Source organism: Petaurus breviceps, unplaced genomic scaffold, assembly GCF_028583685.1.
Source record: "Petaurus breviceps papuanus isolate PSGF00001 unplaced genomic scaffold, PetGlider_PUasm1.0 171, whole genome shotgun sequence".
NCBI classification, from domain to species: domain Eukaryota; kingdom Metazoa; phylum Chordata; class Mammalia; order Diprotodontia; family Petauridae; genus Petaurus; species Petaurus breviceps.
The window spans coordinates 3,211,340-3,226,990 of NW_027185754.1; the positions used below are offsets into that span (position 1 = coordinate 3,211,340).

Below are 15,651 nucleotides of genomic sequence, written 5' to 3' on the forward strand. Positions count from 1 at the left end.
GTGTGTGTGTGTGTGTGTGTGTGTGTGTGTGTGTGTGTGTGTGTGTGATGGAGCCCTTTGGAGGTCTGGCCAAGCCTCTGGATCCCTCCTCAGAATGATGATTTGTTACCTACATTCATAAATGAAGGAAATACTAAATTTCAGTTAGAGGTCAATGAAAATAAAGATGTAATTGTTTTCTCACCCAAGTTCATGCACTATCTTCAATCTCTCCAGGAAAATGGGGATCCCACATTAAGAACCCTTGGCCTATACAAAAAAGTAAAAACAAAAACCCAAAACTACAGATCAGAGGACAGCTTGCGTACACCTTTCATGTTGGTGCCTCCCAAGTCTGCACACACATCCACCGGTGCCCAATAGATGGAGTCTGGTAAGCCCCATCTGTGTCCCCTAAATGCCTTTGGTTGGGCAGTTAGTTAGTTCTCAGATGCAGGCCAGTCTTGGTTGAGGCTACATCACACAAGCAGCCTCAGGATTGGATTCTTAATTTCCAGCCTCTTCTAAGTGCCAGGGAAGAAAAAAACAAAAAGAGGAAAAAACCCTCCCCCCAGTCCAAGGAGAATGGGTCAGACGAGTTCAAAAGGTGAAATAAATGAATCTTTACACATTATAAGAACCCAAATCAACATTCTTCTGTGGCATAAAGTGCCTAAAAAAACCAGCAAGTAAAAGCAGGTGTGATGTGCGCCCTGTCAGCTCAAGACGCTGATAAGCCTGCCATGCCTGGCTCTGCTTCCTTTCAAACAGACTGCTGGGAAAAAAAAAAAAAAAAGAGGTGTGTGGTGGTGGGGGGGAGCCAGAGCAGAAATAATTGCTGGAGCTTTGAGTTAGCTGAGAGAGCCTGCAGGCTAAGATCAACGGGCCTGATTTCATCCTCCTCCTTTTATTTCTATAACCTTAAACGTTCTGCTATTATAAAAGTCATCATGTCAGCTTTCTCCCCAGCCTCTGCAGCTGCCCATTTTCAAATTGTATCAATTGGTAAAGCTTTTTAAAAAAAAATTTTTTTTTTGGCTGGAGTATTTTCATCTTGATTTATGGTTTCTGTGCTCTCAAGATGAAGCAAAACTCCCATGGCCTGATTCAAGCATAGAGGCATGCTGTCCTCATGGGCATATGTTTATAATCAGATCCTCCAGGAACAATGCAGGAGCTAGCAAAGATTTTTTAAAAATAATTATAGATATTAAAGCAAATTGCAAGTGAGCAGCATTTATCCTAAATTTATCTGGCCAGAAAAGGGAGTGAGGGGGGAAGTTGGGGATCCTTTGATTCCTAACGTCATCTTTTTGGCCTAGCTTCTCTGATCTTGTCTTCCCTGGGTTATTGATAACTGACGGTAACTAAGAAACAAAAAAAGACCAAGTCACTCCAAAGATGGGCCTTTATCTGTAACCACTTTGCCTAGTAGAGGTGGGAGAAATTAACAAGGACAGCAACAAGATTTTAACCAGGAAACAATGCCATAGCACAAACAGTCTGGTTTCACCATAGGAGGCAGCCGGGTCCTCACACAGGTAAGGATGGTTGGGTTCCCTTCTAAATAGGGCCATCGTAGACCCCAGAGAGCAAATTATTAAAATGTTTAGGAAGATCACATGAGAATAGCCGACCAAATGCAAAGGTCCACAGCCGCTTCCATGAAGCATTTGTCCATGGGGAGCTATGGAAAAGAATGACCTCCTGACTCCACAATACAAAGGATATCAGTTCTTCCCCCTGCCCATGGCTGCCACTCTGGCAGTCACACACATGCACAAAGGAGATGGTGCAGTTAGCTGAAAGGTTAAACTCTGCGTAAAAAGAAAAGAAAATAAAGAAGAAGAAGAAAAGAAAAGCTCACTCTAAAGCAGGGTGGCAGGTCTTGGTGGGCCTAGTGATACTGAACCTAAAACAGTAATCCTTGTGCCATGGGGGGGGGGAGGGAGGGAAAAGGAATAATAGTGAACTCTGGTGGCAGCAAGCTGGGGGTTGATGATACTAATAGAATACGTGTACAGTGAATTCATCCACTATACTCTCAGGTGTCAGAGATGGCAAAGTTATGGTAGGTCCCCATCCACTCATTTCCCCAGGAACTATTAACTGCTGTTTCTGATGATCCACTTCCTAATTCCTGCCAATTAATTGCATCATGCAGATTACAGACCTATCGAATTACAGTCTAATTTTCCAAAATCTTCCAAATCTCACTTTGCTGAGACGAAAGCCCCTTTTGAAGATTGCTAGGCATGGACTGTGGCCCTTCAGAAGGCAGTCAAAGCAATAGACACAGAGCTGGTGTATATTTACAATGAGATTGGGGTGGGGGGAGGGGACGGGGGAGTGGAATGTGGAATGGGAAGAAAGAGGGAGAGGATGATAATTGTGCCAAGGACCCTGACAGATTTGAAAGAAAGTGTCTTCATTGAGAAATTGCATTCTGAAGTTCCTGTTGTTTCTTCAGAAATAAATGGATGAGAGCAGCATGACTAGGGCTGACAGGAAGTGAAGACTGGAGGCTTCAAATACAAACATTATGAAAAACAAGCAACATCTGCAAACAGTAAGTACTTATTTATATTTTATGGAGTGTGTGCTTGGGGTTTTGACAGGTTTTTAAATCGAGCTGATATTAGGCCCCTACAAAGGCGAGAATGTCCCCTTTAAAAATGCATTACGGCGCTGAAAAGAAAAGTCTAAGTCTGTGGTGCCAGCCTCAGGTGAGTCCTGACCCCTCCCGACCTGGTCTAACAAAACACACATGCAGTGTTTGCCAGGGAACAGTTTACTGCTACTTTCTCAAGGTCAGCAGCAGACAGGCACTGGAGGGAGGGTTAGTATTCAGCTAGCTTTTCCCTCAGCTGACAGAGGAGCTTTGAACTTTTCTGTTCTGAACAAATAGGAAGAGAAACTGAAGGAAATAAGCGTTAGTAATCATAGACAACAAGGCAGAGTAAATAAATAAATGAATGCATTAATGCATTCTTGCATTCTTGAACCAAGGAAGGAACCAAAAAGTGGACAGTGCTGTTCTCTGGCAGAGAGAGAGAGAGAGGAGAGAGAGAGAGAGAGAGAGAGAGGAAGAGAGAGAGAGAGAGAGAGAGAGAGAGAGAGAGAGTTGAGATTTTTAACGTTAGAGGATGATCAGGAAATTAAAAAATGAAAACCCTTAACTGCATTTTCTCATGGACAAGCCCTTTATTTTTGACGACGGATGAAGAATTGGTTGGCAGGTACGGTGTGCTGTGCTCCATGAAATATTTAGTAAGGCAATAACGACTCCCTGGGCAGCTTAAGAAAACCACGATTATATTCAGAGAGAAAGCCATGAACAAACAGAGGGGGGAAAATACAAAGGCAGATAAAGAAAGGCCTTTCATCAGGTCTTCCTGTCCAATAATACAGTCAGGCTTGATCCATATGTTTTGAGGAAAATCAAAGTGTCACGGCTACCCAAAATGTCAATAGCTCCAGTAAGGAATATTGTCTAACATTTTCTATTACACTGTTCAAGAATTTGCCTCCCAGCGCAATTTGGAAGGGAAAAAAAGTCTTTTATTTCTAAAACACTAAAAGGAGGGGGAAAAAATGAACAAGGCACATCTCAGTGCGGCATGTAATACAATAACGCTTTGGGCTCCCAAACTGTCCTGGAAACTGATACCCTGATGAAAGTGAGTCCTTCTCCACACCTTTCATATGTTCTGTCCTTTCTTCACAGACAGTGCTGCAAGGCACATCCCAGGCAGTTTGATGTAACAGAGCAATCACCAGGCAGCAGGAAACTGGAGATGCTGAACTTTCAGCAGCCCTAATATTTTTATAATCCTGCATAATGATTTCAGGATTGGGTCACAAAAACAGCAACTCCTTCTATGCCGGTCCAAGCACCCAGGTGGGTGGGTAACCTGCGCTCTCTCTCTCTCTCTCTCTCTCTCTCTCTCTCTCTCTCTCTCTCTCTCTCTCTCCATATATATATATATATATATGTGTGTGTGTGTGTGTGTACATACACACATATAATATATATACACACATACATATATGTATATGTGTAAAATATACATATATGTATGTATATATACATGCATACACATATCTCTTTTCCTCTACACACACACATATTTAAGACTCATACATAAACAAGTAATTTATTGCAGCCTTAGCACAATTGTAAACAAAACTAAAGACCAAGTCCTGGGGAGGCTTGGAGAAGCATCTGGTTTGACAGAATCTCAGTATATATAGCTTCTTCTATTTGTCTTCCAAACACCCTGGAAATTCTAGAGGGAAAAATCACACTTGTGGTACTATCTGTCTGTGCCTTTATCCAGTAGAATCTTAAACAGAAGTGAATGTCCTGCAGATAATCAATATTGCCCTACAAATTAGTCTCTACAACTAAACAAACCATTCTTGTTGCCTGAAAGCATGCCTCCCTCCTCAACTCACACGCACACACACTATAGATAGCCAAGCTTAAAAAAAGAGAAAAAAATGTAGATGAGGGTTGTTTATTTTTTGCTCACTTCTCATCGTTTATATATTTATGGGCAGTCCTTTGAATTCTTCCTGTAATCTTGCTGCATGAAAGAAAATTGAATTGTCATTCTGAGTTTTGTCCCCTTTCTACTAGAGTATTTTTTCCTTGTTGCTAAATTAACACTCCTACAGAAGACTAGGGAAATGCTCTTCCCTTTGGCATAAGGAGGTGTTACTGGGAGGTGAGTCTAGATTTCTACCTCCCTGAAGGCTACATTCAGAAAGAGTTAGGAAGAGCCCAGGAAGTGTGGCCCCAATTGTCAAGATTTTATACCTCCCATTGATTTTTCCTAAACAAACAGGATTAAACACCGTTCCACTGGATGCTGCCTCCTGGCACGCTCAGGCATGACTTATGTGCCAAGCCATCTTTACAGGGAGCCCACCCATACATTCATTCCCCACACTGACAACTGGACCATTTGAACTTTTCTTAGCTCTATTCTTCATCTAGGCCTCTTTCTGAAAAACTTAAGTGCTAAGAAACGGCAAGGGGGCTTTTGTCTGAACTGCTGGGCCAGGTGTGACCTGAATACTTAGAAAGAGGTCAAGTGGAGCCCAGAATTCAGGGTGCTTTACCTTCAGACATGCAAAAAACCTTCAGAAGATATACCCCCCCCCCGCTCCATAGCAAGACACAAAGAGTAAACGGCGACAGAAACCAAAAGTCACAAGGGTACAATTGTCATTAGCATGTGAATTTTAAAACCTCAGTCAAAAATATCAATACCTCCCACTTAATTTATTACTATATAAAGATGGATGATAGTGAAGGCAAACATTGATTTTCAAAGCCCTTTAAAAAAATGGTGATGAAGAAAATACTCAAGGACAATACAAAATACCTAGTCTCAAAATTAATTATTTCATTAAAAACACACACATACAAGCAAACACAAACATGGCAGCCACAGCTTGTTCAGTTAAGTCTTATTTAATTATTATTGTTATATTTTTATGAAGTGGAACAAATTATTTATGTTAAAGACCGATTTCAGAATAGATTAGATATAAAGACAGGTTAGCATTTTTACCATATTGACAGCAAACCATTAAGCAGGCTGACTATAGACCCAGTCAGTGAGAGGTAATCGAAGAGGAGAGGTACCCAGTAATGCCTCGAATGACAATCCTCTCTACCCTGTGCTCCAGCTGGCAGATTTGGGTCGCTGCTGATCTTCTAGAACCACAACAGAATCTCTTTGCCCCACTGGAGATAGCACAATGTCATTATTATATTTGCCAAGTCCTTTTTGCGAATATTAAGACCAATACAGCAAATGATTTAATCACTTGAAACCGCATCAAGTTTGAAACTGGTTTTTGGAGTTCGCTGATCTTGAAACTTTCTTTGTCTCTAAAAAGACTCCTGGACCAGAGAGTAATTTAATTGTCCTGCATGCTATTTGTGAGGGGAAATTCTATCTGAATTTTGTTTTGGGGGAGAGTCTGCATTTACATGGTATTAGAAAGGGCTGGAGGTGTGCAATAAAAGCAGAAAATTAAACATAAGTCAGATAATGTGGTTCTTGGTAAAGAAGTAGACAGGGGCACATTTTCTTTCATCTGCAATCATTTCTCAGTGCCTCTTAAACACAATCTCCTGTTTGTAGCAGGTGGGTTCTTTAAAAGGAGAGGAAAACTAGTTATCTCTAGGTTTTCTAGAGGTTCTACTTTTTTCTTAGAAAGTGTAGAACGACATATGTTTTAAAAGAGAGATGAGGATTATTGTCATGAAGAATTTTATTTTGCATTTTGATGTAGCCTTCCATCTTAGGAATTCCAGGTGCTTTGCAAAATAAGCCCATTATCTATTTTTCTCCTTTTTTCTCTCTCTACCCTCTTCCCCCTCCCTTCTCCCCATAAATCCTATGAAGTAGGAAGGTTTCATTAAAGTCCTGGGCTTTGTTATGGGATGAGAAGGTGGTAGACTTCCATTTCTGGCATTTGGATGATTTTATTTTTAGAAAGATACTTAGGCAATAAGCAAGCTCTGCAAATTGAGAATAATGTCTTGCATTCAAATCTGGAATTGAGAGTCTTTTAGAGCAACATTAGATATTTGTGGAGGACCTTAATCTCTAATAAGGCCTGTCCATCAGAGTCTATAATATTGTGCTGATACTTCTAATATGATAGGATGCTTTGATCGTATTAAGCAGCAGTGCAGTTTTCTCGAGCAGGGAGTGGGCTTATGAACCATTGCTGCATGTAAAATCAACATCAAGTTGCTTGACATCTTTTTGCTTTAATTGGATTTAATTCATTATCTTTCATTTCAATAAAATTACAGGAAAACACAGGATGCAAATTTTTTGGCTAATTGGTTATGGAAATTCAGGTGCCGAATGTGATATTTGGTAGCGATATAAATTTACTCTTTGTAAAAGAAAAACACGGTTGGGCCATTATCATAGAATTTATAACAATATATTTAATTATAGGGACACATAATTAGTGAGTCTTTCCACAAAGCAATATCCAGTAGCTTTTTTAGATAAGTATTTACAGCTGTGTACACAACTAGTCTTATAGAGGGGTTTTCTCAGCAACATGGTTAGTGCCATCAAACAAATATTATGGAAAGTGAGCATCATCGACAGCATGGTTAATATTTTTGGGGTTTTGGGAGATTCCAGAAGGATCCTGCAGAACTTTGCAACACAGTTTTCATAGTGGTGAAAAAGTGAGAAAAATGAGAGCTCCGAAGATTTGTCTCCTTTCTTGCAAAAACAGGAATAGTAAAAGCTGAACTTTTAGGGGTGACACCGAGAAGGGAAAGAGAGGAGAGAAATAGTCAGGAAAGGAGGAAGGGGAGAGAAGGAGAGAGAGAGAGAGAGAGAAAGAGAGAGGGAAAGAGAGAGAGAGAGAGAGAGAGAGAGAGAGAGAGAGAGAGAGAGCAATCACCCTTTTTGTTTTTGATTCCCAGTTCTGTCCAAGGAAACCACGAGCAAAATGCAAAGATGATGCAAGCTGCAGGCATGAAAAATCAGAAACTCTTTTCAAAGGTCAGGCCGACCTGCAGCTGTTGCAGAAAATAAAACCAATGAGGCCTACTCTGAGCAAACACCCTCTGTGGCTCTTTATTACCAAATGATATGAACCTTGACCTAACCTGAAAAAAAATTTAATATTTTCTCCCAAATATTTAAAAAATTTATTCTAGGGCTCTGCTGGAGTCACCCAGTCTGTGAGATGTAATTTGACATCTGAATTATTCCAAGGCTAATATGGAAAGCTATTCAGAAGCTTATTTGGAGATATGTCAATCAAGATATCACTTGTGCTAGGGAGATGGGACTTTTCTTGGACTTAGAAATATACATAGCTTTCAGGGAGTTGCAAAAGAAAAGAGAGGTCCTAATGAACATGTCACATCTTAATTCAAGATAATTTTTTTTTTTGAGAGAGAGAGAGAAAGAGAAAGGGGAAGAGGTAAGTGTTTATGACAAGCCTTTTTTCCACACCTGTAAAATCATTTTAATGTTTATTAAAAATGATAACCGTAAACAATGAACATGGTGTCAAAACTCAACTCCGTTCCTCTCTATGCACTGATTAAGATTTTAAGGAATGCTTCTAAATTAGACTGTCAGGCCCGTCCTGCATGGTAAGAAATTAAAGTTTGGCTTGTTGGAGCAAGTGGCCTCTCTGGCGTCCACTCCATTCAAGGCCAACAACATTAAATGTTCCTTCATTCATTTTCGATGAGATATGTATGATTCAATTATCCTCGATTGTCCAGGAGATGTGACTTAAAATAAAACGAGCATGCTCTGACTTTCCCTCCACCAGAGGTATTTCCCAGCTGACAAGTAACAATGTTAATTATCCTTTATTTATGATCTGAGAAGACACCAGAATTGTAATTATGTAAATCTGGAGCAATTTTGTTACAATGGTGGGGAAAAAAAGCAAGAACACATGATTTTCCTGAAGTTTATTCAGAATGGAGAAGGTAGAAGTAATTCATCAATGGTTGGTAGCTGTAAACTCAACAATAAGATAATCATGATCTAGAGAACAGGGGGTCAGTTCTGTTCATCCCAGAGACTTGCTCTTCATTTTCCTGGCATTATTATCTGTGTGGCATCAATTATAGCTGTGGTCAGTTGAGTTTGCCAGGTCAGAAAAGTAACAAAGTGCAGAGGAAGGAGCAATGGATTTGTCATCAGGGGTCCTGGATTCTGTTCCTGGCTCTCTCCTTTATTACCTGTGTGATCTTGGGCAAGTCACTTAACCTCTTTATCTACAAAATGAGGTGGAAGAACTTCGTGGTCCCTCCCTCTTAGTTCTGAATTATAGAATATGATAGTTTGCCTTGGGCAGGCAGATATATGTGTTTGTTCTCTCTCATCCAGGCAAGTCAAATCATTGATCCACATCAATGATATTAAGCAACTTCAAAACAAATTGAAAACTAAACCAGAATTGCATTTATGGAAACATCTGTCCCCCAAACACTATAACCTCCACACATATTCCTCTAAATTGAAAGGAACAGCAACTTTCAATTCATTTCTACCCAGAAAACATTTATTAATCGACTATTACATGCAATGTGTAGAAACAACAAAGCAAAAAAAAAAAAGCCTTGTCTCAAAGAACTTATTATTCTATACCTTGGATCTCTTCTTGGGGTTTCATATTTTTAAAAATAAATTTTTAAAAATTCTCTCTGAGAATTCTTTATTTTAAAACCATAATCTATATTACCTTCTTTGGTTTTAAACCACAATTAAAAACTTACTAAGCATCTATGGGGTGTTTGGTCCTATACAAGGCATTGTTTTTGTTGGTGTTTTGTTTGTCTTGTTTAATAAACAAGGCTCTCAGCTTATAGGGATTAATTTATGCCTTTCTTCTCTGCAAGAAGCTTCAATTAATTGGGATATCTTCCTGGTAATACAATTGTGCTAATTTCACATGGGCCTATCAACCAAACGAATCTATGCTCAAGGATCCTGACTCATTTCAATTAAATTTAGGCCTTGCCTTCAAGGAGCTTGTATCCTACTGAGGACATACAGAAATAGGATCATAGATTTAGAACTGAAAGAGAATCAATAAGCATTAATTAAGCACTTCCTCTGTGCTGGTATTGTGTGCTAAATTCTGGGGACATAGAGAAAAGCAAAAATAGCCTCTGCCCTCAAGAAGTCGACAGTCTGATGAGGAAGACAACATGTAAAGAATTATGCACAAGCAAGAAATAAATAGGATAAACTGGAAGGGCAGACATGCATTAAGGGGGACTAGAAAAGGCTTGTCGCATAAAGTGGCATTTGAGCTGAGACTTGAAGGAAGCCAGGGAGATCAGGAGGTGGAGATGAGTAAGGAGGGAAGTCCAGACATGACAGAAAGACAGTGAAAAGGCCTGGACCCCAGGGTGGGAGAGAAACAAGAATATTAGCAAGCAGTCCATTGTCACATCATTATAGAGTACATGGAGGGAAATAAATAACAAGACCAGAGATAGGAAGGGGCCATTTAAAAGCTAAACTGGGGCAGGTAGGCGGTGCAGTGGATAGAGTATCTGCCCTGGTGTCAGGGGGACCTGAGTTCAAATCTAGCCCCAGATACTTACTAGTTGTGTATCACTGGGCAAGTCACTTAACTCTGACTACCTCCCCATCCCCCAAGCCAGACAGATGGGTTAGTATTTGGTCCTACAGAAAAGAAGGAACAACTGGAAGTTTGCTGAGTAGTGGGGTGATATGGTCAGAGTGGGGCTTTAGAAAGATCATTTTGGTAGCGGAATAAAGGATTGACTAGAGAGCAAAGAAAATTGAGGCAAGCTGAGCAACCAGAGGAAGCCTTAAAAGCCATTGAGTCTGATCCCCTCATTTAGCTGATGAGGAAACTGAGGCACAGAAAAGTTTAGTGACTTGCCTAAGGTCACACAGATAGTAAGTTTGTGAGATAGAATTTGAACTCAGGTCTTCCTGATTCCAAGTCCACACTCTACCCACTTGCCTGCAGTTGATTTATGTGCACATAAATATAGGTCAAATACATAAAATTATATACACAAATAAATATAGGTACATAAATACAGGTCAGCAAATACAAAGTATTTCCAAATAAATAGACATTTCAAGACAGAGAAAGTGCTGTACATTGTCAATTATATCATTTTAATAAAAGATGTTACAACACTGGCCATTTTACCCATAAATGGTAAGTCACAGGCTTCACCTCTCTTCTGATCTCCACCCCCGTCTCCCTGTGAAAAATTCGAATAAAGCAGTCTAAAAGTACAGGAGAAACTCTATATCGCTTCTCTTTCTTGCCTTTCCCATAAATTTTCTTCCTTAACCAGATGATACATTCAACAATCAATGAATGACTGCAACCCCAAACAGTCTGGATAGTTCAACACTTCTCAGCAAAGAATTTTCTTTCTGTCCAATAGATTCACTACTGTATTATAAAAGCACTAATAATCACTACGAATAAAAACTAAGAAGGAAAATAGGACCTTAGATGTGGAAGGTCGAGTCAAATCAAACCACCATTTATTAAACACTTTCAGGAGATCTCCTAAGGGCTAGGAATATAAATACAAGCTTCCATTCTAACAGGGGAAGTCAACACATAAAAGAGATCTGGAAATAGGAGGTGGGGGTGGGAAGAGAAAGAAGATACCTGCATGAAGAGTATGGTGGAGAAAAGAGTTAAGAGGGTCAAGGGTGGAAAAGCCCAAAGAGGAATGAAGGAGTGAACATGGTCAGCCAGGGAACTTCCCTTAAAATGGGAATTCTGGGAGGAATTACCTAGTCAGTCAGAGGAAAAAATTGCAAGGAGAGGATTGTCCCAGGGTGAGGGCAATGCTGAGGTGGAGATGTGTCTTGGAGACACAAATAGTGATGACCACAGTCTGATTTTCTTCACACCTTCTTCCCGAGGGACAAAGTGAGCAGTAGTGGGGGTAAAGAAGATAACTGAAGGATTCCAGAAGTCCATTTTCATCAGGGATTTGGTAAAGAAGAGGCACAAAGGGCCTGGAAAGGAGAGGATTTTGTAGGGATGGGAGTGGGGCAGTATGGGCTGAGGAATAGGTTTGAAAGTTTGGGGACTCAATGGAACAAAACTAAGGGTTTTCAAGGCTGAATTAACTACTTTTAGGTCCCTGGAGTTTTAGAAATTACTTGGGGAAGAAGCAAAAAGCTTTTTTTTTTTAATTTCACTAAAATGACATAGCAAGAATTGTCGTGGCATGCCTACACTCGAGTACAATAGGCATTTAATGCAGGATTTCCACAAATCCAGTAGTTCACCCAGAGGGCCTCCTCTCAGTGCCCAGATGCCCTAGATCCCTATGCTAATATGGACAGAGGGCATTGGAATCACCTTTCAACTGCTCAGCTCCACTTTTCTCCTCCCCTCATCCTTTATCCTTGCTTTCTTCTCTGAGGCACAGACTATCACAGCCTTTTTTTCCCCCTCCCCTATCCTTACCCAGCAGAAGATTACTTGTGTCAAAAAATCCACTGGGATGGCAGGGGGCCCTCCAAATATTTGCTAACACTTCCTGACCTTTACCTAGCCCCTTGGCCCACCAGTGTGATTCCTTCAACTGCAGCTATCCCCTGCCTCAGTCTCCTCCCTTTTCTAGCTCTAGGCTGAGCTAGTCAGTACAGTCTCTTTGGTATTCAGTGTGGGGGTATGGTATATTAAGGGCTGGGCTGCTGCTGTCATACTCTTAATATTAAACAGGGAATACACAATGCCCTTGGTATTGACTTTACTAAGTCCATTAATGCCCTTTGGTGGCATTACTTTAATTTACGCTTTGAAGGCAAACTGCTGTATTAAGAGTCAGGGGCCAGGGAGGATATTGCTTATATTAAAGAGCTGAATATAAAAGGAACAGCAGCCCTGACCTGCTGAGGCAAAGTTGAGCACTTGAGACAAATCTGCAGGAAGTGCTTGGAGGGTAGGGAGAAGGAAGGGCCACTTATTGAAGTACCTGGGCTGTCCTGTCACCTTAGGAGGAGGCTGGGGGAATCTTGTAGCTTTTAAGGACGACAAGAGTAGGGACTGAGTAGTCTCCAAATTGAGCCTTAAGTCACTGTATTCATTTCTTCAGCTCATTGACATTATTTCCATAGGCTAGCCTCCTAGCCAAAGAACCCCTTTTTCTTCTGTTCCAAGGACAGGAGATGGAATGACTGGATAATCATAACAGAGGCCTTAAACCCAAGGAGGAAAGGGATGGGGAGGGTCTCAGTGAGTCACTGAGCAGCATTATATAGAGAGTCACAGAATGTCAGAGCTGGAAGAGACCTTAGAGATCATATAGTACAACTTTCTCATTTTACATATGAGGAAACTGAGGCCCAAAGAAGTTGGATGACTTGCCCAAGTTTTCATAATAGCAAAGCTGGGATTTGAGCTCAAATCCACTTTCTCCAGTATATTATACTTTCCATTACATTTTTCTCCCAACAAGTTTGTGCCAACTAAGTAGATGATAAATCCACAATGGATTATTAAAAGAAAGTTAGTGTTCTAGGGTTGTATCCCAAAGAGATCATAGAAGCAGGAGGAAGACCTGTATGCACAAAAATATCTATAGCAGCTTTTTGTGGTGGCAAAGAATTGGAAATGAAGGGGATGCCTATCAGTTGGAGAATGGCTAAACAAGTTGTGGTATATGAATGTAATGGAATACTATTCTTCTATAAGAAATGAGGAGCAGATGGACTTCATAATAACCTGGAAAGACTTATACAAACTGATGATGAGTGAGGAGAGCAGAACCAGGAGAAATTTGCACATAATTACAGACACAACATATGTGTGATGATCAACTTTGATAGATTGGGCTCTTCTCAGCAATGCAAGGTTATAAGACAACTCCAAGAGACTCATGATGAAAAGAGATGTCCACATCCAGAGAAAGAACTACAGAATTTGAACGCAGATTGAAGCAAACTACCTTCTCTCTTTCTTTTTCTTGTTTTGTTTTGTTTCCTTTTTCCCACTGTTTGTTCCATAGGTTATAATTCTTCTTTATAACCTGACTAATGTTTAATGTGAAGATATTTGCAGATCCTCTATTTGATTCCATGCTGCCATGGGGAGGGGGAGGAGAGAGAAAGGGAGGGAGAGAAAATTTGAAACTCAAGGGATTGTGGAACTGAATATTGTAAACTAAAAATAAACATAAAATAAAAAGATAATGTATTTGTTGTATGTGCTCAACCTTTTTTCCTATTTTTCAAAATTAATTTTTATTTATATTTTTTATTTTTACATGCTTTCATTCCTCAAGTCTTTCCTTCCTTCCATCCAGAGAGACATTCCTTTTAACAAAAGAGAGGAAGAAAAAAAGCAGTTCATCAAAATATTCAGCACATCACAAAGTCTGCCTGTGTATGTAGCTTTTCACCTTCATTTTCCACCCCCTAACCCTTTACAAAGAAAGAAAAGAAGCACATCATCCTATCTCTTCTTTAAAGTTAAGCTCCATCATTATAAACATAGAACATTCAGTTTTGTTTGTTTTTGTTCTTTTTCTCTTTACATTCTTGATACATATTGATGTCCTGGTTCCACTTATTTCACTATGTATCCGTTTATATAAGGCTTTCTTTTAAAAAATATTTTATTTTAATTTGTTTAAAGACTGGATTTTTCCTATATTGCCCAGGCTAGAAGTGCATGGACCACTTGTAGTCTGACTGCTATTATTTGCTCAGGAGATTTGACTTTCTCCACTTCCTAACTTGGTCAGTTTGCCCCTCCTTTTGGCTACCTGATTGATCCCCACTTTTCAGGGCTCACCATGTTGAGATCAGATTTAGCTTGGATACCTGATGAGCCTAGCTCACTGAAGCTCAGAACTCCTGAGCACAAGAGATCCACCAGCTTCGGAAATTACAGGTGTATGCCACCCCACTGGCTCATATAAGGCTTTCCATGCCTCCCTGCATTATTTGCATTCATCTTTTCTTAAAACTCAGTAATAGTTCATCATATTCCTGCATCAGAGTTTGTTTAGCCATTCCCCAACTGATGGGTATCTACTTTTTTCCACTTCTTTTTGTTGTTGTTGCGGAGAAGGAAATGATTTTTTTTTGTAATAATACAGTATTTTTTGCCAAGAAAACTCTAAATGGGGTCATGCAGAGTCAGAAACGACTGAACAACCATACTTTTTTTTCCATTTCTAGGTTACTACAAAAGTGTTATTCTAAATGTTTGATGCATAAGAAGCCTTTCTTTTAATCATTGATTTCCCCACGGTATGTGCTGAAAATTTGGGCTAAAATGTATAGGCATTTTAGTCACTTTTCGAGCATAATTTAAAACTACTTTGCAGAATGTTTAGACCAAGGCACAGTACATTAGCATTTCTGTCCTTTCCATAGAGCCTCTAACATTGTCTACAGCAACCCTTGTCATCTCTGCCAATTTGCAGGGTGTGGGATGATACTGAGTGTTGTTTTGATTTGAACTTCTTTTATGGGTAATTTAGAGCAATCTTTCATAGCATTGTTAATAGTTTGCAATTTTTATGGGAGCTGTTTCTTCATTTCTTTTGACCACTTAGCTATTGGGAAATGGTATTTTGTTTTTATATAGTTTGGTTAGTTGTCTATATATCTTGGGTATCAGATCGTTAACAGAGTTATCCGTTAAAAGAATTTTTTCCTGGTTGATTATTTCTCTTCTTTGTTGCATCAATTCTCCTTGTGCAAAAGCGTTTTAATTGGATGAAGCCCTTTTCTTAGAGGAGATACTGTTATTTCTCTGAATTACTGGATGATTTTGTTTTGTTTTATTTTGTTTTGGTCAATTTAACTTTTCCAACAGCAAGCCCAAGCCACCCTTTCCTGCAAGTCAGTACTCTCATTTCTTCTCTCCAGCTGGGTCCTGTTATCCCTACCCTTTCCTTATGACCCTGAACTTGGTTCTGGTGCCCTTGTTTCTTTTTCCCCTTTTCAATGGCTGTAGTGGAAGCTTCTATCATGCCAGGCCCCACTAGGCCTGAGCCTTCAGTACCTCTTATAATGGGAGGTCAAAGACAATGAAAGCAGGCCTCTCTTGTACTAGCATCTGAATTCCTACATTGGCTCTGACATAGCTAAAGGGAAAATATTGGATTTATTTTTA

The 15,651-nt window shown here is 39.9% G+C and overlaps 1 long non-coding RNA gene across 3 annotated transcripts in view; it reads left to right on the forward strand.

The window, feature by feature from the left end:
• Positions 1 to 183: 183 nt before the first annotated feature.
• LOC138157250 (uncharacterized) overlaps positions 184 to 15,651 on the forward strand; it is a 22,583-nt gene continuing 7,115 nt past the window's right edge. Inside the window, exons 1-4 of one of the 3 annotated variants that reach the window (XR_011167341.1) lie at positions 920 to 1,520; positions 2,450 to 2,548; positions 3,707 to 3,880; positions 7,457 to 7,586. This is a non-coding gene — a long non-coding RNA (uncharacterized lncRNA). Of the gene's footprint in view, positions 374 to 919; positions 1,521 to 2,449; positions 2,549 to 3,706; positions 3,881 to 7,456; positions 7,587 to 15,651 lie in introns of those variants that run through there. The other 2 variants (XR_011167342.1, XR_011167340.1) reach the window with 2 other exon arrangements.